Source organism: Notechis scutatus, chromosome 4, assembly GCF_049901735.1.
Source record: "Notechis scutatus isolate UNSWTSFEM ecotype Mainland chromosome 4, rNotScu1.2, whole genome shotgun sequence".
NCBI lineage: Eukaryota > Metazoa > Chordata > Lepidosauria > Squamata > Elapidae > Notechis > Notechis scutatus.
In genome coordinates, this window is record NC_142012.1 from 122,794,754 (window position 1) to 122,821,336 (window position 26,583).

At 40.8% G+C, this 26,583-nt stretch overlaps 2 long non-coding RNA genes across 4 annotated transcripts in view; both read left to right on the forward strand.

The window, feature by feature from the left end:
- Window positions 1-12,921: 12,921 nt before the first annotated feature.
- Window positions 12,922-26,583, forward strand: part of LOC148130891 (uncharacterized) — a 32,090-nt gene continuing 18,428 nt past the window's right edge. For all 3 annotated transcript variants that reach the window (XR_015749427.1, XR_015749426.1, XR_015749428.1), the window contains exons 1-2: window positions 12,922-13,078; window positions 19,636-19,797. This is a non-coding gene — a long non-coding RNA (uncharacterized LOC148130891). The remainder of the gene's footprint in view (window positions 13,079-19,635; window positions 19,798-26,583) is intronic.
- Window positions 20,397-22,435, forward strand: LOC148130892 (uncharacterized). Its single transcript, XR_015749430.1, has 2 exons — window positions 20,397-20,459; window positions 21,836-22,435. It is a non-coding gene; the product is annotated as an uncharacterized LOC148130892 (long non-coding RNA).

Genomic DNA, 26,583 nt, shown 5'->3' on the forward strand with positions numbered 1-26,583 from the left:
CTTCTGGGAACATCCAACTTCTTGATGTTCTTTTTTCGAGTTTCACCTGTATTTTTATAAGGAGTATATACGGAGATTACCAACCAATTCAGTCATTATTTGAAGTTGCAATGGCATTAAAGAAGTGATACTTATGACCAGTCCTCAAAGTTCTGGCCTTCGCAGTGCCCCCATAGTTATGTGATCACCACTTGTGACCTTCCCTGCCAGTTTCCACAAGCAAACTCAATGGGGAAGCTGGAAGAAAGATTCTAACTCACTCTGGTAAGTACCCCCACCCAGCCTTTCTGTGCTCATGCTTTGCCATGCCGTAAACCCTTAGCCTTCCAATGTTCATACCTTACCGCACTATGCACTCCCAGCCTTCCTGCATTCATGCCCTGCCAAGCCATGGCCTTTCTGCACTCATGAGCAGCCTGCACCAGGCTTTCTAAGCCTTTTCCCACACTCTGTAGCATTCCCACTCTTCTTGCCTGGAATCCTCACCACTACCTGCTTAATGATCCATGCATTCTGTGGCTATAGGATGGGATTGCTGTTGTTAAGCGATGTGCCCCATGATATCACACTGATATCACTAAGCAATCCCGGTCCCATTTGCCATCAGAACCCAAGGACTACTTGGATGTCTAAATGTTGGGGGTTGTGTTGTTTAGGATCATTGGGTTGGAGGAGATCTTGGAGACTTTCCTGTCTAATCCCATGCCTAGGGAAGGAATCCTAATGCCAACATGGACAAATGGTTACCAAACTTTTTTTGAAAACTTCCAGTGATGGAGCATCCACAATTACTCTCTTTCCAATTCCTCAGCATCTTTTCCTGTCCTGTGGCAATGAGAACTTGACACTGCATTCCAGGTTCTGACTAACCAATGCAATGCAGGTTTTGTCACTATACCTGTGGTAATGCAGCCCAAGACTGCATTGGCTTTTTTGGCGATTACAACACACTGCTACCTCATGTTTAACCTGTAATCCATCTTGTACAAATGCATCTGTTTTTTTCTGCATAAATGTGGGCTCTTACTTTCTCGTCATTAAACAGTGTTTTGTTGGATATGACTCAATATTCAAGTCTGTCAAGATCACTTTGAACCTTAACCTTGTCTTCTGAAGTGTTAGCAATCCCTCCCACCCCCAGCCTTGTTTCATAAATTTTAGGAGCATCATTATTACTTATCTAAAGTCTTCATGTTCTGAGATGTTGGGAAATACTGGGCCTTGATGTACCCCATTATTAAGGGCCATGTGTTGGCTATAGTTATTCAGCCAATTGCAAATCCATTAGGTAGTGGCATTCTCCTTCCAAATTTCCTTGCAGTTTATCAAGGAGGACATGGTCTACTTTATCAAATGCCTTGCTGATGTTTCAGTATACTGCACCCACAGCATTTCCTTTATCCATTAATCTAGCTACATTTTCAAAGAAAGCAATACATATTTGGCACGACAGCTTGTGACAACAACTTTGTTTCTTTAAATCCAAAATATAAGATGTCTTAATAAAAGAGAGCAAAAAAGAACAGCCTTTTGTGCATGGGAGATTGAGTTATTATATATTGAAACTTATTTAGAAATTATTGCTATTTAAATAGAAGCACAAAACCTCTCATCACAATGGGGAAACTACCCAGAAAAAAAAATTATAGCAGACATCATTAATCCAGTTCAGAGAAGGTTATTTAGTTTATTGGTTGCTTGTCTAGTTTTAGGCTGTGCTAATGAGAATGTAAGAGTTCCGAAGCATCCATAAAGCCCAAAATTTTGTTTTCTCAGTCTGGGAGCCAATTTGAAGTATTTGAAGTTAAGGCAGGAAGATGGACGCCTCTTCCACTGTTATTTCATAGCAGTTAATACTCAAGAGCATGACCAAAACAGCAAACAGTTATGAAGATTATACTCATTGTTAGCACAATCCCTCTGGAATTTTTTCAGTCCTATTGTAAAACTTCTACATTTATTGCTATCACTACACCCAAGTGACAGCAAAGTCCCCAATTTAATGATGTATTTGGAAAGTATTTTCTGCGATTAGTCCTGAAACCTTGCACATAATGATCTTAAAAGCACCAATAGGTATATGAAAGATCATTTGCAGCTATAAGAACCTGCCCAAATCTTACAATCTGTTGTGGATGCCCTGTTTTTAAGGCCATGTATTAAATGCTTACCTTCTCAGCTGCAGTCCAGTTCTGGAGACTGCCTTCAAAATATATACCAGCCCAATCTACTTTGTTGGTTTTTGAGCAGAGTATGATCATTTTTAAATTTCAAACATATTTTTATTTCTTAGCATCCTATGTTGTTTTGCTTTAAAGAAAAGGTTTGAAGCAGTAGTTACAGGCACTGAGATAGAAATCGGAACCCTATGGGTTTTAATGCTGCCTTGAGCTGGGTGGTCTTGGTCTGTCACTTTCTCTCAGCCCTAAGAAAAAGGCAGTGGAAAACCATTGCTGAAAAACGTTGTCAAGAAAACTGCATGGACTTGTCAAGGTTGACTTGAAGAACACACAAATCTGCAAGTGTTGTTTTGGAGTTGCTTTTCAGGTTTTGACATAACCTGAATTGGAAGGATTTCATTTTGAAAGGTAACATAAAAGAGATTTTAAATTTAAAAAAATGATAAATTGAGACTTTATGTTTAATTTCAGGCAGATCTGAACTTCATAGATACTGGAATAATAAAAACACTATAGATCAGATTTCACCCAGACAAAAATAATGTTGTAAGGTTGTTGTAATTGTCTTGTTCTTGTTGATTGGAAGATTTTTGCAATGAGTGACCACTAGATGTCCCTATTGGTCAGTTACCTCAACTGGACGCTTAACAATAAAACCTAGTTGCATAAATCTGAGTTCCTTACTGCGCTTCGCTCTTATTCAAATCCGTTTGAGAGCTATGCGGAGCATAGCAACAAGGGCTCTTTGCAATACTGAAGAAGCAACATGGTTTCCACAACCTGTAACCTAGAATGGGGTGTGTTTCAGGTTCAGCTCGTGGGCTATGTTAAAGTACTATCCAGCCATTTTGAGACACCGCAAAACAATGCCAGCATAGAAGGACGGTGCCATTGACGATCGCCAACCTGCCTCTGCTGTAACACTTCTAACAGCTGAGTTAAAGCACTCTCCACGCCTCTCTGAGCTGGCAGAAAAACAGCCTGGCACAAGTCCTTTTGACCCCATATTTTGCCAGAGTAAGAAGGTAAGAAGATGGTGGTGTTCTTATTTATTGTAGGAAAGCAAGAGAAGTGTTTGGTGGATTCCTTGGGAAATGGATAGATGGATATGAGTGTCAAAATCAAGGCCTCTCCAACTTGATATCATGCTAAGGTTCAAAACAGGTAACGCTCCATCTGTCTTCTTGCCAACCACCTAGCATCCACCACTGAAAATTGGTGAGGATCAACCTTTGGCAGCATGAATTACTATGGCCATAACTGTTGTTAAACCTAAATCTAGCCTTATTTCTGCTATTTAAAATGAATAATTTTCTTTTCTGGCATCCTTTTTTGGAATGCTTCCTGCCATCAGGGCACCATAACATGAAGGGGGAAAGGCTGATCTCAGCACTCTGTCCATCTGCTCCAGACTGGATATCTGCATCTCCTTCCACAGCTTTCCAGTCTTACGATCTTTGGGGTCTTTCCTTGAATGGAAAGATCTCTTTTTTTCACACATTTCTGTGATATGGCCACCACCTCCTTCCCAGCTCAAGAGTGAGAGAGATTCTTACCGATACAATCCAAAGTCAGGTTTAAAGTATGTAAAATATGCTAGGCTTTGTTCCCTATTACTTTGGAAGGAAGTCAGATAACTTTCAATTGCAGGGAAAAGATAAAATAAAACAGGATAGGGATTTGTAATGAGGACAGCTTATTTCATCCCATTATTTTTCTGCTGATTCAAGAATAGGGGGAGAGGCAGCAGTGGGGAAAGACTCTTAGAGTTGGGTGGTGATTTGTGATTACGGGACGTAGCTTCCTCTTTTGTATATCCTAACTTGGCAAGTCTGATGTGCTGCTGAAGGATCAAGAACACCGTTGGGAATTGAAAGAGGAATTCTCTGGGGGGGCATTACAGCAGAATACAAATGTAGTTGAGCTCATTAGACTTTCAAATTTCTGACGAAAATAGGATTAAGCCATTAAAATGTGTGCTGCTGATTTGGATTAGGACATTTTGTTGGACTCCCCAGAGAGAGAATTTAATGTTGTTCTCTTCATATAGGAAGAGTAAAGGCCAGATTAAGATTCAGGATTTGGTTTAGTAATGCCAGACTATATCTATTTGTCTGGGATTGTCATATTCTGGTGTTATATAGAAAGAGCGTCAGGAATTGGATTGATTACATGCTCCTTTTCTTCCCTCAAATATTTCCTTTCAAAAATATACTTGAATTTAAAGGGCCCACCTAAATGGCAATCTTGTTTGTTTCTAGATGAGCTTCTAGATGAGTTTCTTTAAAATGCATGAAACAACACCTGTAACAGGGGTCAAACAAGCCATCTATGTCAAAATTGAACAGCCCACTCCAGAGGTGGTATTCAGCAGGTTCTGACCAGTTCTGGAGAACCGGTAGCAGAAATTTTGAGTAGTTCGGAGAACTGGCAAATACCGCCTCTGACTGGAGATTTTACAGTCTCCTTCCCCTGCCACGCCCACCAAGCCATGCCCACAGAACCGGTAGTAAAAAAAATTGAATCCCACCACTGGCCCTCTCGCAACAGAGGGGGAACATCATCTGTCTCCAGTTCTACAACACAGTCCTTTCAACAGTTCAAGAAGGCTCCATACCCATTTGTACTTCTCAGGTGACCCTGATGACACAGTTGAGGAGTGTCAAGCTCAAGGCCAGTGGGCTGGATCTGGCCCATGGGGTGCTTAGATCTGGCCCACAGGGTGGCTATGGAAACAACGAGGGACTGGCCTGCAGTGCCTCTGCCAGCAAAAACGGAGCTTGTGAGGACTGTGGCACTGCTCCCAAGCTCTGTTTTTGCTGGCAGAGGGTTGCAGGAGAACATTGCAGCCAAAAACGGAGCTCATGAGGGCTGCGCATGACCTTCCTGAGCTCCTTTTTCACTGGCAGAGGGTTGCAGGAGGCTGTTGTGGCCCAAAACAGAGCTTGGGAGCCCATTTTTGTTGGCAGAGTGTTCAAGCCACCACAGCCCCCACCAACACGAGTGATATTAAGCTGGCCATGCCCACCCCGGCCCCCCGAGATCAACCGCAGCCCTGATGCAGCCCTCAGTGAAATCGAGTTTGACACCCCTGACATAGATAAACCTCCTGGTGGCCTCAACAACTTTCTAAAAGAATGCAAATGACCAGCTGTCTGCAAGGAGAGTATAAATCCTTCCATTCCCTGCCATCCAGTCAGAGCCAAAGTAGCTTCTTGGATGAGAAGTGAAACATCTTCAAAGAAAAACAAGAAAATCCAGTTACCTCTTGAAAAACCACCTTTGGTACAACTCTCCCTGTTGTTCCCAGGTATGACTGAGTTTACCCAAGCCAAGATGGATTTCAGTTCCAATGGTCATAGTCCGGTGGAAGTCTCACACATCTAAAAGGTGAAAAAGCCTACCATAAGTGCTTCTTGCAATTAGTCTGTAATTTTCAGACAAGTTTTCATTGACTCCACTTACATCAAGGATGAATTATTAGTGGCTCAAGGCTCATGCAACCTGCATCCTGGGGCATTTTTGTGTTGTCTTCCTCTGCTTCTGAGATAAAATTAAATGTAATGAAGTTGGTGGGTGGGAATAATACATGGAATATCAGTAGATACTTCCACTTGGAAATTTTCTATTTACTCCCCAAACATGCTGCACCAGACACACTAGCAAAATTCACATGCAAATTCCCTACACACACACACACCAAAAAATTAGGCCTCTTCTCTGCAATTTGAAAAAAGAGTGCATGTTTGAGAATGATGCCATGGCTTGGCTGTGGATGAAGTTCCCACAAAGGAAAGGGAAGGTAGAAAAAGTGTGTAATTACTGTAATAGAAATGCTATCCTATACTGTGCTTCAGAATCAGATACTCCAAAAATGTCACACGTTCTTCAAGGATCAAGCCAATATGCCTGCTTTCTATCTTCCATTGCTTTGGGGAAAAAATATACCCAAATCCTTTCTTGTTGAGTCCTTCTCTGGAATACCTTGGCTCTAAAGAGAAAGATAGGGCAACAGAGGAGCAACCCCTCCTTCCAAATTCCTTTCTTCACCACTGAGCTAATCGGTAAATATGTACAACATTATGTATGTATAATGAAGTATAAATAATCCCAAAAAGTGCCTTGTAAATAGACTCCAAGTTTATCCTTTATTAATGAGCCACTGAGAATCCCGCTGCTTTAGAGCAGCACAGCTTTTATAATATCAAACCCTAAATTACACTTGGTGTCTCTCATTCCCAACAAACAAGAATCATTTTAGGTCTCTTTGCTGACTGTATTTATTCATTTATTGAATTTTCCCAGAGTGAGCCTAGTATTGTCTGTTTGGCCATTTAGTGACATCAAAAGCCCTGTGAGAATTGGGAGGAATTCTCTCCCCAAAGGTAGTGATGAAAGATATGAGGAAGAATATACAGGTTCCATCGGAGATTTCTGATGTCAAGTTCCTGTCTTGAGGAATGTTTATTAGAACTGAGACTGTGCTTGGTTCTCCTGTTCATACAGAGATCTAGTGCTTTTAAAATCAAAACCAATCTGGTGGGCATTAAGTTGCATCAAAATAATAGTCCTTCTGCCCACACAAAAGCTGTTTTGTTTTGTCATGGTGGACCAGACAACTTTGCAACCTGATGTCCACTGGAACGGTCAGATATGAGGGCTATGAAATTCTGGGTCTGTGGATCTTTGGATCTTTAATTGGGAATCATACAGGTTAAAGTCTGGTATATATTGGGTCTATCAAATGGGGAAGGTGGAATTTTAGAGTCAGCATTATTCTGGGCATGTGCATTCATGATTTGAACACACACAATATTGTTTTGAAGTCTGCCATATGGAGACCTCTACATATTAGTCTATAAAGTAAGGATTTTAATTATCATTATTATCACATATACGGATAATTATATACATATTATTGTATTCATTGAATTGTACACCACCTAGAGCCCCTCTGTGAGGGAGATTGATGGTTAATCAGTTAAGTTTGAGACATAGTATATCATAACATAACGTAACAACACAACATAACACAACATAACATAATATTATAATAACAACATATAATATATTTATACATCATTTCAAAAGGAAGCAAAAAAATAACTTAGGCCTTTGAATTAAAATATTTAGCTTAAGGTTATATTTTAGTTTCTCAATACACATTTGACTGTTTAATCAATATGATATAAACAATTGTAAATTTCAGGATAGGAAGTGCTTTTATATGAGAAGCTTAAGCTGATTTTGTGTTTTACATCAGCTGTTTATGAAGAGAAAAAAAACTAGCAGAATTTGTTATGTGAATAAGCATTTAATACAGGGGTGTCAAACTCGATTTCATTGAGGGCCACATCAGGGTTATGTTTGATCTTGAGGGGTTGGGGTGGGCGTAGCCAGCTCAACATCACTCGTGTCGAGGGTGCTTGTGGCAGCCCAACCACTCTGCCAGTGAAAACGGGCTCCTAAACTCCGTTTTCAGCTGCGATGGCCTCCTGCAACCCTCTGCCAGCTAAAACGAACAATGAGAATATAAGAGTTCCAATGCATCCAAAGACCCATCTACCTTAACATTTTCTTACTTCTTTCTTTTCATTTTCTTTCTGTACTTGCTTTCATTCTTTTCTGAGCCTCTTTCTTTTCCTAATTTTCAATGAAGAGAGAGAGTAAATAAGTATGTAAGGAAATAATCCTCATCTATGAAGAGGAGAATGGAGTTCTGATGGGACACTTATTAATTTGGGCAGTATGAGGTTTTCCATGTGCTTAAGGAAATAGTTCCACATGATTTCTCCAAAGGAAGAGGGCATTGATTGGATCAGGGTCACTTTTATATGTCTTCCAATAGTTTATCTAAGAGAGGAGTACCCAATCCCTAGTCCTTGGAGTGGCACTGGGCTGTGGCATGTCAAAAATTGGCATGCTACACAAACAAAGACCCATTTGTGTGTAGCAATAAAGGAAGAATGTTGTTTTTATGCTGATCATTCAGGAATTGTCAAAGATTCCATGGCTGAATTACGTAAACGTTTGAAGGATAGAGAGAATGAACGATAACAAGGTCAGCCATGGTATCAAGGCATGTTTAATTTTTCTCCCTGGTTAACCACACTATTGTCTGCTTTAATAGGTCCTCTTGTGCTATTGCTTCTTGCTTGTACTATTGGTCCATGTGTATTAGGACGTTTACTTACATTTTTGAGGGATCGTTTGAATACACTTGATAATGAAGTTAACAATACTCAAAAATCAGTTAGCTTTCTCACATCTATCATTGAATCAAAAGACCTTGTCAAAAACCTTTGCTGGAATGGTACTCTGACCTAGAGTCAGAGGAGGAAATAGACACTAATAACTCCTTTTCTCCCAAAGAAGTTTTGTTAACTCTGCCTAGCCACGATTTGGGGGATGAGGACTTTTCCTCGTATGAGTTGGTTCTGCAAGGCATCAACAAACCGAAGGGTTTGTTGCCACCTTATGGGACTACTCGGGAGGAGAAAGGACTCTACCTAGAATCATGAGCACAAAAATAAAGAAAAGGAGGAATTGTGGCTATTCTGCCTTGGCTATTTTTCCATAGAACAAATCTTGCCTAGCACGTATACCTCTCAGGGCAAATTCCACTGAGCTGACAGGAAAGAAGCTGACAAGATTAACTCCAGAAGTCTGTGTCAGCTAAAAGATGTGTATTCAGTATTAAGACATGTTTACCGGAAAAGTATCAGTCACGAAGTTCGCTACTTGTGTCACGTAGCTGGTTCTAATGATTAACTTTGTAACTCTATTGTTTCCTGCAATCCCTCTCACCCCTTCTTTGATTCAGCACAATAAAAGAGGACAGCGCAAAGCAATCGGGCCGCCGGGACAATTCCATCTGCCCCAGGCGCGATGTGCTTCCTCACCTGAAGAAATTGCTTTGTTTCGTGTCTTTTTCTTTGTGCTTGGCACTCACTCTTGCGAGAGTCCCGCTAAGCTTCACCCTTGAGAGGGTCCCGCCAAATTGCTTCTTGAAAGGAATTCAGCAGCAAACCGGAAGATCGAAACAACGGACCGGTCGCTCGACGCGACACATTTGTGGGATGGAGGCAGCATGTGAATCCACACTACCTCCAGTTCATAGAAAAACTTATCTCCACAGAACCAGTCCCTGGAACCCAAAAGGTTGGGGGTCACTGGTCTAAGGCTCCTGACATAACTATATTCATAATCAAAAGCCATCAAGAAGTTCAGACAGTGATGGCCATCCCCACCATCTTTGATTCCAGCAAATGAAATGTTTTTTTTCCCCCAATATTTGCTCAAATTAGAGTCTATAGGCATACAGGTAGTCCTCATTCTGAACCATTCACAGTTATAACAGGGATGAAAAAGTAATGTGCAACCTTTGCATATGTGTAAAGCAAAAGTAAGCTGAAATAAGTTCATTAACAGTTACGGTGGCACTTAGTGGCTCCTTCGCTTATTGACAAGTGGCCAGTCCCAATTGTGGTCGCTACACAAGGACTATGTATATTAACTACATAAAGAGGCACTGACCTAATTAAGTAGGAAGGAATTCCATGCACTTTACTGCCCATGCAGAATTACTTCTCTGGTTAGCCAATGCAGATAGTAAATAACATGTTACTTCTGCCAACATCAGGGATGACATGATCAGTGTCTGGTGCTCATGATGGCTATATATTACCTCTAATATCCAAAGCATCTCAATATTAGTTGCTAGGAAACACCAGCAGGAAGGTGTGGTTGTACTTCTGTCCTGCTTCGGGGTGGGGATTCTACCATTCGCACCTATTCAATAGAACCAGATGTTAACATTCTAAGCAGTTTGGAGAACCGGTTGTTAGAAGAAATTACTGGCCTAATCCTGTAAGGAAGGCAGGAAGGAAACATTCTGGTGTTGCTTACAGAAACTGCCTCTCCATTAACCTTTATTACATTCTTGGCAGGACTAGACTTCCTGTCTCAGGAACGTCTCTGGAGTTATTTTTCCCTCCTTTGCTGATACTTTGCTTGTATGGAGTGACCATTCAAAGTTACAATGGCACTGAAAAAAGTGACTTATGACCATTTTTCACACTTACGACTGTTGCAGCATCCCCACAGTCATGAGACGCCAGGCGAGGAGATGCGTGCCTCGATGTGAGTGATATTGAGTTGGCCACGTCCAGCCAATAACATGACCACCAAGCCATGTCCACCCAGTCACATGACCACCAAGCCATGCCCACCAACTAAGCCACGGCCACAGAATTGGTTGTTAAAAAATTTGAATCCCACCCCTGTCCTGCTTATTACTTTTCCTGGCATAAACATCTTCCTGACCACTACGGGAGCAAAATGCTGGATGAGACAAATATGTGTTTACATCCAAGTATCACTGGATGTAAACAAATACCATTATTATTTTTCATAGTGGTAGTAGGGATGGGGCGGTAGTAGTGGGATGGTATTTGATAAGACTGTGTCATGTAAATACATTATCTTTTCATATAGTAAAATGTTTCCTTTTTAGTATCCCATATCTCTATATCCCCCCCTCCTCTCTCCAATAATCAAACCAAAGGCTTGTCATGGAATCTTAGAATGGGATATTGTTCTTCTGACAAAATCAGTAATACAGCCAAGTCTTAGTAAGAAAAATTAAACAGGGAGATCTTTCGTAACATGTGCCTCAATCACAGTTTCCTCTAAATAAGCATTTCTAGGTCAAAATGCTTGCTATTTTTCTGCACGTAAGTATGATGTTTCTTTGGCTGTTATCAGACAGTCAACATAAAGCAGAAACTAGAGAAAAGACTATCAAATATTCATTCATTCCTTACTGATATTCAAACATATTTCAGACCATCAAAGACTAGGTGCCATTTTAAGAACCTTTCCAACAGTTCTGTTTCTTCACTATAGCTGGTGACTTATCTCAGGTCTGGACTTATTGCATAGAGAGTCTTTTCTCCATCCTAGGCAATGGACAGAAGCTGAAGGCAACTTCTGTAGGCATCTCTTAGAGCACAAGAAGGTTGCCCAGCATCCCCTTTCTATTGTCCCAAGGTTAGGTGCCAGGCAGACAACAATGCATTATAAATTATTGCTACACCAAGCTGCCTCTCAGGATGCAGTCATGTCGGAGATGTCCCATTATATGGACAGTTGACTTTAATAGTCATTGTGTGTCTAAAGCAGAGCAAAACAACAGTGGGGGGGAAATCCCCACTCCACTTATATGGCACTTGCATGCACGCATACACACACACACACACACACGCATACACACAAACCCTGATAGTCTATTTGCACAGTAAATTAAAAATATGAATCACTTCACTGTACTGCCTCCCCAAACACTCATCCTGTCAGGCTCTGGGTTGTCTTCATTTGTATTACCTCAATTTAATGTTAATTATGTTTTTCATTTACAAAGAGCAAGCATTTACACTCCCCGTCTGGGGATCCACCACACTTGCCCTCTCCACGGATTTGATGGCGGGGTGGGAGGAGTTGGAACAGCTTGTTAGCACACCATGCAAGGCAGAGCAGGGACATGGTGATTCCTTCAGCCCCACCCCTCTTCTCTTACCGCTTCCGCTCTGCTTAAATTACAAACAGGTCTTTTGATAAGGAGCACAATTAGCTTCCAGTTTATGAAATCACGTATTAAATCTTATCCAGTGAAGAAAGGACAAACAGCCAATATGAAGAGATGGATTTGAGTACTGGGAGAAAGAATTGATGAGATAATCATTTCAGCAGAGATAAGCAGAAATGTTGGGTTAATTATGGCATGTCAGTCAAAAAGAGTAAATACACAATGCTTTTTAAACACAATATAGGTAGTCCTCAGCTTACAACAGTTCATTTAGTGACCATTCAAAGTTACCACAAAAGGGAGTTATGACCGTTTCTCACATTTATTATGACCATTGCAGCAACCCCATGGTCATGTGATCAAAATTCAGATGCTTGGCATCTGACTCATATTTATGACGGTTGCAATGCCCCAGGGTCATGTGTTTACCTTTTGCGACCTTCTGACGAGCAAAGATTCACTTAACAACCCTGTTATTAACTTAACAACTTCAATGATTCCCTTAACAACTGTGGCAAGAAAGGTTGTAATATGAGGCAAAACAAATGTTTCACTTAGCAACAGAAATTTTAGGCTCAATTGTGGTGGTAAATGGAGGGCTACCTGTATTATTTTCTACTAACTTCATTAGGTCAGCACATAAAATATATTTGCTAGGTATTTGCATATGATGTGGTGCTATCCGTGTCATGTCTACATATAATGAGTTTGATAGATCACCTGAGAGATGGCTAATTTACTGAAATTGTATTTGGAATAAGAGTTGTAGTTTCATTATGTCAGATACAAAGTAAATTATGCATGGACCACTTTAGGTGAGATCCATTTTCTGATTTGGAAAATAGCTCAGATTGATCAGATTAGAATCAGTCAGCTTTTATTTGCCAGTTAAGGTGCTGGTTGCCACCTATAAGGATTTTAATGGTATCGGGAGAAGTTATTTGTGAGGCCAATTTTTTTCCAATTGCTTCTGCTTCCAGCCCATTAGATCCAGGGGGGTGGGTGGGCTGCCCTTGGTCCCATCTATTAAGCATTGCCTGTAGGCAGAACCATATCCAACCCTTCAATATTGGTTTGGCCTCAAGCCTGCTGCTGTTCTGTAAATCCTTGAAGTCCTAAAACTCTTCTCAGGCACAGGATCTGCAGGTTAGATGAGCTCATCAGTGTAGTTATTTCTTGATATGACTGTGATCATGTGGCTTGAGGAGCTGCAGTGGCCCAGTGGTTAGAATGCAGACTGCCAGCTGTCTGCAATTTGACAGATTGAATCTCACCCAGGCTCAAGGTTGACTCAGCCTTCAGTCCTTCCAAAGTTGGTAAAATGAGGACCCAGATTGTTGGGGGCAATATGCTGATTCTGTAAACAGCTTAGAGAGGGCTTTAAAAGCATTGTAAAGTGGTGTATATAAGTCTAAGTGCTATTTCTATTTCTATTGAGCCAGATTGTGTTTGGGTGCCATTGCTATTATTGTTACCATTGTTTGTTATTGTTATTTTTTTTGTTGGTTTTTATTCCTAGGTTTATTGTCCAAAGACACAAATGTGAGATGGACAAGATAAAAATTGATTCAATAAATAAATAAATTTGGACTTAATTCCAAAATAGGATTTGCAATACTGAGGGTTTTTTTTGTCACTAGGATAGCCACTTGGCTGTAACTTCTTTATTCTGAAATAGAATTCTGTAAGGTTACATTTGCAAGCAAACTAAACTGACAATTTAATTCTCTTGGAGAATCTGAGTTTTGTTAACTATTCATCTTTACTTTTTTAAAAAAATGACAAATATTTTTATGTTTCTGGCAGAAACACAAAATTAAACTATTTTTTAAAATTAATACTGGCATCCTTTTGTCGAGATCAAGACTGCTCCCTTCAAATTAGGGAATGTGAATATTGTAAAAGCAGGGGGATGGAGATAAAATAAATAAATCTTCCAATCTCTCCTATTTCTTGGTGTGCAGTGTTTATGAACATTTCTACTAAGTAAGAAACCTGTCATGGTTTAGAAAAAGAAATGTCAGAGTCTGGAACTAAATTCCTTCAAAATATGCTTTCTTTTAAAAACTTCTCGCAACCTCTTGTTTGGAGATAGAATTAACCCAAAGTGCTCAATATGTCACCCAAAGAATTGTATTTGCAGAGATTCTGAAGACACATTCGTCGTGAATGCCAATCTTCAGACTTTTTTTTTTTGGCATGAAATCCATATATCTGCAAGAGAAAGCCTCAGCTTTCTATATTTAGGTTGTCTTCCATATCAGCCAGGCCCCCATGTTATCAGGGTCTTGATCTGTGTGGAACCCATATGCGTACTGCTGCATATGTGAAGGGTTTGGGGTTTTTAACCCCTGCAGACAGTCCCAATAATTTTCTACAGAATATTAATAACCATTGGAATACCTTTGATAGCAGAGGGCCTTATTTGGAGCACTCTGACTACATGGCAGTTCCAGATTATTGAATAACTGAGTAGGATTCACAATTATGATGAAATTTGGATCCAACCCATTACTTCCGAATTCTAATCTTGAAACACTAACGGATATTTTTTAATCCACCATCCTTTTAATGAAACATTTGATCCTTACTTAACATCTGTATTTTCACACATTCTGTTGATATTCACTTTCTTATGAATATTTTTGCATTAATCTGTTTTCCCTTACAATGTTTTAATTCCTTCATGACATCATATTTGATGCGAAATACACGCGTGCAAAACAGTGCAACCTCTATACCTGTAATATTGCATCACAGGTTTATAGTATTAATTAAAGGAGAAGATAGAACCCACAATAAGTAATGTGTATTATATGTCATGTAATAGTTAACTATAATTAAATACAGAACTTTATCTCCAAACTTTATTCCATTTGTTCTCCAGCATATTTATGTTTTCATCCCAAATTCCTTCTATCTCAAACAGTCACTCATGCATTCTTTGTAGAGGTAAGCACCCTGGATGGTTCACAAACAAAGCATTATTTCTCCCTTCCTAGATAGCTACTAATATTAAGGCAAACTGTTTCTGAATATGAACATGCCATCTTACTATTATAATAGCTGTTGACAGACAAATTTATGAGGCATAGATTTAATCACCTTTGAAAGCCATCTAAGCCAATGGCTATCACATTTTGGAGTAGTTAATGATGCATTATGTGACAAGCATTTTCTTAGTCTGTTATGAATCCCCTGAACATTAATTTTAGTGGATAACCCCAAGTCTAGTACAAAGAGGAGGAAAGGAGGAGGAGGAATCCAGGAGAAATGGTCGGAGAGGATAAAATAATCATCCATGTCATGGATAATTTTATAAATCTCCATGCTTCCCTGACATATCTTTTTCAAAACTGAACAGTGCTGAACTCTCTAGCTTTTCCTAAGTAAGTATTCAAACTCCTTGATCATTTTGAATGCTGACAGTTTACCTCCTTGTAATCAAAGCTCCACATAAAGTTCCATGTTCTGTCATAACCTAATGGTTTTGTTTTATTTACATTTTTTTCTTTAAAATCCCAAAGGAAGGTGAACAAATACTTGTTTATTTGTTTTTTTTAGGAATAGGACTGATTAAAAATCAGATGCTATGATTATGGCATGTGTATCAAAGAGTCACTTGGTTGAGCTGGGTGGCTATAAAAATAGAATAAATAACTTCAATAAATATATTGGTCCCCCACCCACTTTTTTTACAAGCTGAGCTGGTATTTTCACTGAGTTGACAAAGAATAATACTAGGCTTCAATCATATGGCCCTAGGAGAGGATCTCAGGGTCCACATGAATTCTAATATTTTTCTGTTCAGGTTTAAATGGGAAAATCCAATATTGGATCCTCCTATTCATTTCTCCATTTTGTCAGCCTTTCATGATATCAAGAACACCAAAAATGAGGAGTGATGTTATGTAGGCTGGGTCATCTTATAGATCAGAAAGGTCCTAGGTTTACTCAGCTCTTTGCTAAAACTTTAAAATGGAAAGAAATGTTAACCAGCATTTTTCTTACTCTATATTATTTCTCCTCAATGGGTTGCTATGGGCAGAATTAAAAAAAGAAAACATCAGGAACACTTTCCCTTCACTTCTTCTGTCTTCTTGGTCAGCTTCTAGCAAGGCACTGGATTCATTGGAAGTTCCAAATGAGGAACTAGATCTCTTAGCTTCATGTCTCCTCAACAGATGAAACCCTCTGGGTGACTTTGGGACTGCTTCCTTCCAGTTGGATGTGCCAATTGAATAAGATCCAGAAGAATGGGCTCCCTTCTTATTCTCTTTCTCAGATAATGTCATCACGAGGACCCATGAAAGCATGACTTTTCAACTGTCTCTCCTCTATAGAACAGCATCTCCCAACTGTTGTACTCTGGGAAAGCTTTAGAGCAGTTCCAACAGGCTTAAGAGAGGGGCATATTATGAGGTCGTTCGTTCTTTCAATGATGATTATTTGTTAGTATCAAAGGTTTATTGCTCCTTGGCTTCTTTGTGTATTGGATTGGTAGGTAAGACATTCACAGTCACCAGCAACTACAGTAAACAAATAAATAGTGTAATAATGTTGATTACAAGCCAATTGAAAGTTGTTTGATTAGATCATTATAACAAAAACTATCACCAAAGTCAGAGGAGGTAGATACCTCACTAATAAATTTAGTCTTGCAGTTCTAAATTTACCTGAAATCAAACACTACTAATTTTTTAGAATTTATTTCTGGGGGGAAAAGATGAGAATCCTATTGTTATTAAAATACAGAAATCATGTTTGCATACCAAGAAAAAGAATGGCTGGAAAAAAAAAAAAGCAAACCTCTACATTACAGAACTCTCTGCCAAAGCCTGGCAGCACAGAATGCACATTCGAAACGCCGGCTAGAGTTGCCAAGCCATGCCTCCTTCGGCTTGCTTAGCCAAAGGGAAAGAGGCTACTGATAAATGAAGGCTTGCCAACGGTACAAGAGTCTCCTGTTGCAAGGGTTGGCAAAATACCAGGCATTACCTGGAGAAAGTAGAAAGTGAGTCTGTTTAGGCTATAAGTTGGGCAGAAGAATCCAGGCCAGGGGTCTCCAAGAGGACTTCAACTCCAAAGTTGAAGTCCTCCAGGCTTAAAGTTACCAAAGTTGGAGAGTCCTGATCCAGGCAATTACTAGAGGTTAGTAAAGAAATACAGGCAACCCTCTTTGCTTCTAGCTGGTGACGGTCATGAAGCAATTATGCATTAAACAGATTCTTTGTCTATATACATTGGGTCTTTTGAAATGTTATAAAGATTACTAGGTGTTTTGCCAACCAGAAGGTGACATAAGATGGGAAGAAAAAGCAGCTGCCAGTGGCTGCTCTGAAATTGTCGCTGCTGCCCTGCATTAATCTGTAAGGAGAGCATCGCTTGCTGGCTTTATTGCTGAGGCTCAGTAAAAACTGTTCAGGAAACCATTGCAGTTTATGTTGACATACTTTCCTCCTGAGTCAAGGACAAGGGGAATGCAGACTAATGTGACTATAAGAAAGTGCCCACAGTGTTGCAGGAGAATATTAATAATATAAAGTGGTCTCAAGTCTTTGAACTAGTCATAGACTTGCTACGTAGTTTAAAATATGGCTAGGTTTAGACGTGGGTGGAATTATTTGCGCCTTTAGGGATTTAAGTCATCCGTCAGCGTTTGATTTTTCTAAGCATTTGTGGCTGGTTTTTGCTGTCTTGCAACAGATAGTCATAGGCAGATCAAAAGAAGAATCCTGAATATCAGATTCAGTGGCCAAGATCGTTTGGTGGGAAAAGCAACAGGAAGCTCCCTGTACTTGGGAAAACAAAACACAAAGATTTTTGTCATTGTGTTCGGTGGAATAATTAAAATAAATGGCCCATGCAAAAGTCTTGCACAGGGGTCAGTCCATGCTTTATTACTGGTCTGAATGACAAACCTGGCAGAATGGAGTAAAAAATGACAAGAAGCCTCTTTGCTACTAGAAATACCTCCTATGACAAATGATCCTTTCTCAAAACTAGGCAACTTGGCCACCTCTGGCTCCATTCTTCTAGGAAGAGCTTTACACACCTCTCACGTACCCTGGCTTTTGAGGGATACTGCTGATCTGAGCTTATCAAGTGCTCTCTGTCCTTGATTTTACCCTGAATTCATCTGAAATCACCTCCAGCTCTAATAAGTATAAAATGATGTCTGCTAACAGAAAGTGGATCTATTTTTAGCTACTTAATAACAATTGGATTTAACAGGTTAGGGCAGGGGTCCCCAAACTTGGCAACTTTAAGACTTGTGGACTTCAAGTTGAAGTCCACAAGTCTTAAAGTTGCCAAGTTTGGAGGCCTGTGAGTTAGGGATACCAAGGGTAAAAACAGAAAAAAAGAGAACAGAAAAGCCATTGACCTGAACAATAGGAGTAGCCTAAATTCTTTGCAGCCATCCCTCTTCCCCACTACACACCCACCTCTGGACTAATTCATGATCAGAATTGTCTTAATATTATCCTATTCAGAAATGATGGAGCCTGAGAAAAGGTCTAAAGTTGCAAGAGACTATCCACTGACATTAATGGGGCAGCTGTGATTGACCATCAGAAAATAGAATGGTGTTATTGAAAATATTATGGGACACTTCTTTGCTACTCATCTCTGCCAAGGAAGTCCCATCCTGCTCCATTCCAACCCTTGGAATGAAATTGCCAGTGGCACTAATTTTAATTTGTGATTTGCAATTCAAATTTACTCCCAGTTTTACTGAGAGGCTGCCCTGACCTTTTGGTTCAAAGGTTCTTTTTATTTGTAATGTCCCCAAACTTCCTTTGAAAACTCCACTTGGCTTCACGGGATTGCATAAAGCCTAATAATTGACACTAGGATGTCCATGAATGACCAACAATAATGTGATAGAGTGGCAAGCACACTCCAGGGGAAGAATGGGTAGCCTCACACGCTCTTGCTTGCTTAGCCTCTTCCCTCTCTCCCTTTCTTGCTTATTAACAATGACCTTCTTACTCACCACTCTCTGGATTCCCCAGCCCCAAATAGCTTTTAAATGCACTTCATGATCCAAGCTAGTGCCTGTTAATAGGGACTGCGACCATACGCTAATGCACACTCCCTCAGACTGCATCACACTCACTGGCACACTCAATCTGCACACATCTGCACATCCACCCTAACATTTTAATTAATGACAATGGTGCTTTTTCTCTCCTGTCTTCTCTCAATGCTTTAATGTGTGTCCATGACTTGCCCGGTCCCCACAGCCATGGAAATATTAGCTTGACGGATGTGCTGTGTCGCTGGTGCTCCCTCAACGGGCCTGGCTGTCAGCTCGCCGATGATGACATTAACACAGGCAGAAAGTGATGACAAATGCCTGTTATCAGCGAACGAGGCCTGTGACAAATCGAACGCCGCCTCCCGAGCAGCCCCATTACGCTGTAATAAAAAAAGATGGATGGCTCTGTGTGCTGGGGCCTGGTGCTAATGCGATTTTGCCTGGTCTCGGAGGGTTCCAATTAAGGCAGAAAAGAAAGAGCGAAGAGGAGACCCAAGAAACTCCCAGGCATGCGTGCCCAGCCTTCCTTGCCAACATTGTTCTAAACAAGTCAGATCACCTTGAAGGGGCAGGACCAAACACTTCCTCATACAAATGCATCAGCTGGAGAGATTCCCAGCTCCAGGTGGGGGGCTCTCAACCACAGGTGCCCTGGGAGCTGGAGGCAGCTGCTTGGACAGGCAAATGGCACAGATGGGCCTGTGACATGTGTTTGTATTCTATCCCCCTGCCTCAGCCTCTTCTGGCAGCTCCCACTGCATCTGGCTGGATTAGTCTCCATCAGGTGAAGGGCTTAATCCAATCACTCTCTGTGCTGTCTCTTGCAGGGACAGTGAAAGTGGGGGCTGGCACTATCAGGCAGAGGGGGACGCAGTTTCTTCCAGATAAGTATCAGTGCCAGGAGGTGCTTCACTAGAACACCGAATGAAAAAGTTCTTGAGGTGGATCCGTCATGGGGATGTCCGTAGGAGATGCTGTCGTACACCAGGGTAAGAAAAGAAGCCGTTTAGCCCTAGCTGATCCCTGGGAGATTTGACACTTGATTGTACTGAAATTAAATGTCTCTATTTCTACCAAAAGAGCAGCAGTGGAAGAATGTCCTAGTTACCTCCTTTAAGATCATATCATTCTAGCCAAATTTTCAAGCAGAAAAAAGCACCTCGTGTGTTGCATTCATACATTAAGGCTTTGAAACCCTCTGCCCCCAAGAAATTAATAATAAATCATTAGCGTTCAAACACATCTGGTAATTTGCTTGAAGAGATGGTAATGGATGATGTGGGTTATTAGCTGTCTGTAGTGTTATTATTGAGATGCTTTTGTCAAGATTATTGTTGCTGATGTGACTTTTTTAATTCCGTGAAAATCTTAATATTGTGATTTCTTTATGGGACCAATGTGGAAATTCTAATGCCTGCAAAGCTAACAAAAAAAAAAAAAAAAAAAAAGGTTTGACCAGCAAATAAATGAATACATAAACCCTCAAAATTGTCTTTTAATTTTGCTATGTGAGAAGTAAGGTAGATGTGATGAGTGTGGGATCTGTTATTTGAATCTGCAGTGCTGTTATCAATTTTTTTTTTTTTTTAAGGAGGCCTGGGAGAGCCTGGAGTAGAAAGAGGTTTGATCAGCATGGCAGGATGGTGTGTATGTGAGTAATGGTTGCCTCTCCTCTCTCCACCATTCTTCTGATTCAAAACATACATCCTCAAAACGGTTGTTTGCTGGGTTTGTTTTTTTAATCCCAATAATTTGTGTGATACAGAACAAGGGCAAAACAAGAAAAAAGTCTTGATCCAAGGTAACTTAACACTCTGAGGAGAAAGATGGTGGGAAATGTCAATGAGTCTTAGAATAGCTTTTTCCAACCTCCTCCTCTTCCAAATATATGAACTATTACACCCAGAACTGAGGAATTCTAAGAGTTGAAGCCCACGTGTCTAGAAGGTGATGGAGTTATACAGTAGTTCAGTATATCTGAAATTAGAAACTCTGAGTTGGTGAGGAACTAATTCCTCCTTCCCACCAATCTTGATTTAGTTCAGTTGCAAATGAGAGGACCTGAAGGACTCCAGCCTAAGTGGGGAGATGGCAGACCTGCTTCTCAACATCAAATTGGAAGCATCTGCGTGAAACTCTCATCCACAGATGACAGCCTAGGTTATGAGGAAAAGGCCCAAGAAGCACCGTGTGTTAAATCCCATCTCCCTGTTCTAAGCACAGAGACTGGAAAAGGAACCTCTGGTCAGGCCTGATGGGAAAAGAGGGGGAGACACAGCTCAGGTGGACGTAGCGTTTACACAGAGCACTGGCCAAAAGCATTTTTCCATGTGAAGCAGAACACCAGTCCCTCTCTCTTGCTCTGCCCCATCCCGCTTCAATAGGTCTACTTTGTAGAACACGAAAAAGGGAAACGGTTGACAATTCTGCTGTCATTATTGTGAACCCAACATAAAGCAGAGACCCAAAATTTCTTTCTCTTCCCACATATGCATATCACTCGGTGTGTGTGGATACCCTAGTCAGCCTCCTGCACCATGGTGGGAGTGGGGGCGTTTTTTCCCTCCCTGGGCTCCGAGGGTTTTCCCGAGCCTCCGGGAGGGCAAAAATGCCCTTCCCGGGTTCCAGAGGTTCTCTGAAAGCTGGAAACAGCCCCATTTCTGGCCTTCCCAAACTTCCAGGAGGTCCGTTTTTCACCCTCCCCGAGCCTCCACATGCGCCCTGCTTTTACCTGCATCCAAAACAGGCTTAGCTAGAGGATCTCCCAAACCCTGCGAACCCTCAGCAGCCCACTCCTGACGGTAGTGAAGAGCTTTCACAGTGAAGAATCTTCAAGCTTTGGGCTGACTGGATCCACGCATCCAGGCCAGCCATTGGAGCTTCAGGGACAAGAGGAAGAATTTAAAAGGACATCTCTGTTCTACCAGTCTTTATTTGAGCTGCTGCTGTGCTCTGATGTGTTCCTGTATCATCCATTAATCTTTGGGCTTTGTTATTCAATTCAACCTCCTGATTTTTTTCCTACAGACCTCGATTCCAAATCCTGTCCAGCTATGGTTTAATAGATCTTCCAAACCCGGAGAGATATTATAGTTAAGCAGCCATTACTTCTGGGGGAGCAGCAGGAGTGTCAAAAGGAATAGCTGTAAAGTACAATCACTCTTGCAGTGTTATCTCCTATGAATGCTTGATTTTACATATAAAGAGGCCTCTGGCAAGGATTAGCCTTCCCTCACTCCATGAATGCTGGTTATGATCCTTACTCTGGGTCTGTTGATGATTCTAATCATTTAAAAACAGGAAATTCTAATACTGACCACTGGGATTTTGCCCAGATGGAGGGGGACTGACAATTAGTTTGAATGCATAACCAGAGTTTACCATAGTGGAATTCTCCCATTGTTCGTCGATATTTGTTTCATTTGTTTTCATTCCACTTCAACTGCTGTTAATTAGCTTACTATTCATAATGAGTGTCTGTAAATATTTACCGCAAGTTGCTTTTATGTGTAATAAACATAAAAAATATAATTTCATTCAGAATGCAGCATGTTTTACATGCTTTTTTCTTATGGATGTTACATCTTTCATTAAGCAAACATTCAATTAAAACAATTCAATTCTCCATGCTAAGGATAGTACCTGTTCATTTTACAATCTATTCTTCCTTGTATGAATGGTCTGAAGTGGAATAATACATTACTGAAGCCTTTTCCATGTTAACTTTTACCCCTAAGATTCCAGCAGAGACTTTAGATGCCCACTGTATTAGGACTGGAACTATTTTACAGAATTGAAAAATGTCTGAGGAGATATTTTTGTCAGATTTTATTTGTCTCATAAACCTCTAGTTGGCAAACCATAATAGCTAAGAAATATTGTTCTTGATGTAAGAATTCTGAGATCTTTTTCAAGGAAATTTGACAGGAACTTACTTGTGGGTCACAACAAGAAACCACAGCAGAGGGAAAGTATGATTCACTGTTTCTGGTTCTTGAAAAAGTCAAAATAGCCATCATTATTCTTAATGTAGCAAATTAATCCATTTTCGAAATTCATAAGGTTCCCCTCGCACATAGGTGCTAGTCATTCCCGACTCTAGAGGGTGGTACACATCTCTGTTTCTAAGCCGAAGATCCAGCACTGTCTAATGACAATTCTGTGGTCATGTGGTTGGCATGACTAAATGCCAAAGGCGCATGGAACGCTGTTACCTTCCCATCAAAGGTGGTCCCTATTTTTCTACTTGCATTTTTACATGCTTCTGAACTGCTAGGTTGACAGAAGCTGGGACAAGTAACAGGAGCTCACTCCATTACACGGTGCTAGGGATTCAAACCGCCGAACTGCCAACCTTTTTGATCGACAAGCTCAGTGTCTTAGCCACTGAGCCACCGAGCATCTTAGCCACTGAGCCACCGTGTTCTGAATTCATACAATGAATTAAATAACAAATCAAGCACAATAGCTAATTGGCATAATCTATTAAGCCACAAACATCCACGGTAAATAATATTACAAGTTATATGAATATACCCGCTAGCAATTTATATAAAGGACACAAGCCCCTTGCTCTGCCCCATACCAGGAAGGAAGGGAGGGACGGAGGGACGGAGGAAGGAAGGAACCATAGTAACCACATTGGGGATTCCAGTTCTTCTTAGGTGGGACTGTGTTTTTGCTTAAGAAGAGATAAGTCTGTTTCCAGCTCATCCAAAATAAGCATCATCAGTACCTCAGTGGCTCAAGAGTTCAGCTGGGAAAGAAAAGCAATACATGGGAAAAACGTAAAAAATCAGGGGGGAAATGTAATTACACTTGGAATTTGAGGAAATCAAATTTCTGTCTCACCATTATCTTGACTTACTCTAAGGGGCCTTTATGAAGAGTGATACTAAAGATCATAGAAGGTATTGTGGAGACTTAATTAGTAAACCAATGTCTAATCTACAATGTTATTAAGATGTCATCATATGTCTACCTTCAGGAACAAAAGCCAAAGAGACTATGGGGGAAGGGGAGAGAAAAAGAAGAATGAATCAAAAGAATGCATTGTTTTTTCCTATATTTTATTGACAGAACAATCTGGGGCCAGTAATATATTTGAGGGATGGTGAGGTGATGTGCTGCCATGTCCATCAGATGGTTTCAGCGATGACCATAGCCTGAGACTAGCCAACTATTTATCTGAAAGTGAATTCACTTCCAGGATGCCCTCTTGCTATTCTAGTGAGGCTTTTGTGGGGCCCAAGACATTCCTACAAGTAAATATGATGTTAGAGCTCTCAGCTTCTTTTTTACATTTTAGTTATTAAAAATATTTTTATATCAAAGATGATGGATATTGATGGTAACCAAGAGAGGTGTCTGAGGTCACATTGGTGTCTATGCCCACTTTCCTGTTTAATTTTTCCCTAAATACAGTAAAGAATGCATAAAAACTGTTTTACATATGTCTGAATTTCCCTATTCCCTATTATCATCATTTGTCTACCATTGCAGTAGAGTAGCCTGAATATATCATCTATTATTTTCAAGAGTTCTGTGGCATGCTTATTGAATAATGCTTTTTTTCATAATTTCAGCCCAATTGTGTAATGCAGATTCTTAACAGCTAGTATAAGTAGGTAAAACAATGAAACGAAGAATTGTAACACTGCTTGAACATGTTTTGATTCCAGTAAGAATGTGTGCTCTGGATCAGAAGTCTCCAACCTTGGCCACTTTAAGACTTGTGGACTTGTGGAGTTGAAGTCCACAAGTCTTAAAGTGGCCAAGGTTGTAGACCCTGATCCCGAGCATACGTTCTTAAAGTCTTAAAGTGGCTAAGGTTGGAAACTCCTGCTCTGGATGATAGTAGACTCCAGTTCTCATCAACAGCAGGATAATGGTTTGGGATGAACAAGGTGGGGTATCTACAAGCTACACCCCTCAATTATTCCAACTAAAAATTGTGACCTCCCTCCTAAAGAACGTATCTCGATGTATTTTATGTTTTTAATACAAATTTGTTTCCAGATGATACTGTAAAATAACAGTTGGAGCAAGGATCAAGAGCATGAGAAATCAACTTCCAAGATTTAACAAATCCACTTACAATTGTTGCTTCTTGCTAATCCATGTACGGACAAATGATACTGTCAAAAATACCAGCAATTATATGTTCATGGCCTTTGAATATTTAAGAAGGAGATTCAAGTAATAGCCTTATCCACCTTTTATATTTTTGCCTTGCTAGTCATGGCCAGTTATCTTAGTCCTGGAAAGCTGCAGAATAGCACTGGGGACGAGATGGTCAATGAGACCTTATGCCCTAGATCTCTCATGGACAATATCAGAAGAATAGGAAGACCTGGCTCCTACAATCAGCCAGAGAAGGAGATCTCCTTCCTGCTTTTATCCCATGCCTCTCTGCAGCCCCTGGGATCTGTCAGTCAAGCATACATACATCAATTTTAACAGCTCCCATATATTTCCCCGCCATGCTCAAGGAATGGTTGTGTCTGGTAGCACCCAGAAATAGACAGCAAAATAGGCAAAATGTGCCCACTTCAGTAGAAACTACAGCCACATAAAACTGTTTTTCAGAAGAAGCAAGGATAACATGCAGTGCATCTATTTAGGATTGCATCAGCAATGCCCATCTGGCAGAAGCTGCCTTACCTGATTTAAACTTACCTTGAGAACAGTCAACTCTCTCCAGGGAGTACTAATCCTTTAACACAAAATCTGAAGTCTAATACACAATTGTTAAATGTTAACACAAATTTAGTGTCCTTCCAAAGGAGTTGGGCTATTGTGGAAAGGTGTTTAGGGGTAAAGGACACTAAAACTTTGTTCAATAAAAGTCCTATCTCTAGTACACTTTCAAAAAGGCATTATATCCACGTATATGAGGAGCCCACGAGACCAGGCAAGTGGTTCAGAAGGTGTTTCTGGGACAGGGAAAGAAAGGATATGTGTGCATGTATCAGTGTGCCACATTAAATATGAGGCACATTGAAATAACCTCATCCCTATTTCTGATTCCAAAGAGCCAGCAGATAAGTGGCAGTTACGTAAACACATAGGTGTATGTGTTGGGGAGGGGGGGGGGGTCCTTGTCCTATTCAGGTATATATAAATAGAAATCAGATTTCCCCTAATTGGTGCTTGTATTGCATGCCCCAAAATATAGTGCCTGCATGTACAATTGTTATGACATGGTTGTATGATGTCTGGAAATATGTCACTGAATAGATCGTTTGACACCTCCCCGCCTGTCCCCACCGCCTCCTTCCATGGTCCTGTAGAGCAGTGATCCCCAACCTTTTCGACGCCGCGGCCCGGTTCTGGCATCAGCTGGGCGCCGCGGCCCGGTACCGGCGTCAAGTGGGCGCCGCCATTTGACGAAAAAGTGCTTCCGGTGACCTCACCGGAAGCACTTTTTCGCCAAAAAGATGGCGCCAGCGCTCGGTGAGCTTTTCGGGTAGAAATGGCTTTCTACCCGGAAAAGCTCACGAGCGCTGAGCGCCGCCATCTTTTTGATGAAAAGTGCTTCCGGTGAGCTTTCTACCCGGAAAAGCTCACCGGAAGCACTTTTTTACCAAAAAAAGATGGCGGCGCCCAGCAACCAGCGGCCCGGTAAGGCTTGTTCCGCGGCCCGGTACCGGTCCGCGGACCGGCGGTTGGGGACCCCTGCTGTAGAGCACTCTGTTAGTACAAAGTCAAAGCCATTGAGATCAGTGGAGTGGAAAGCTTTTCCTGAAGGACACTCTTTTGTACCCTTATGCTCT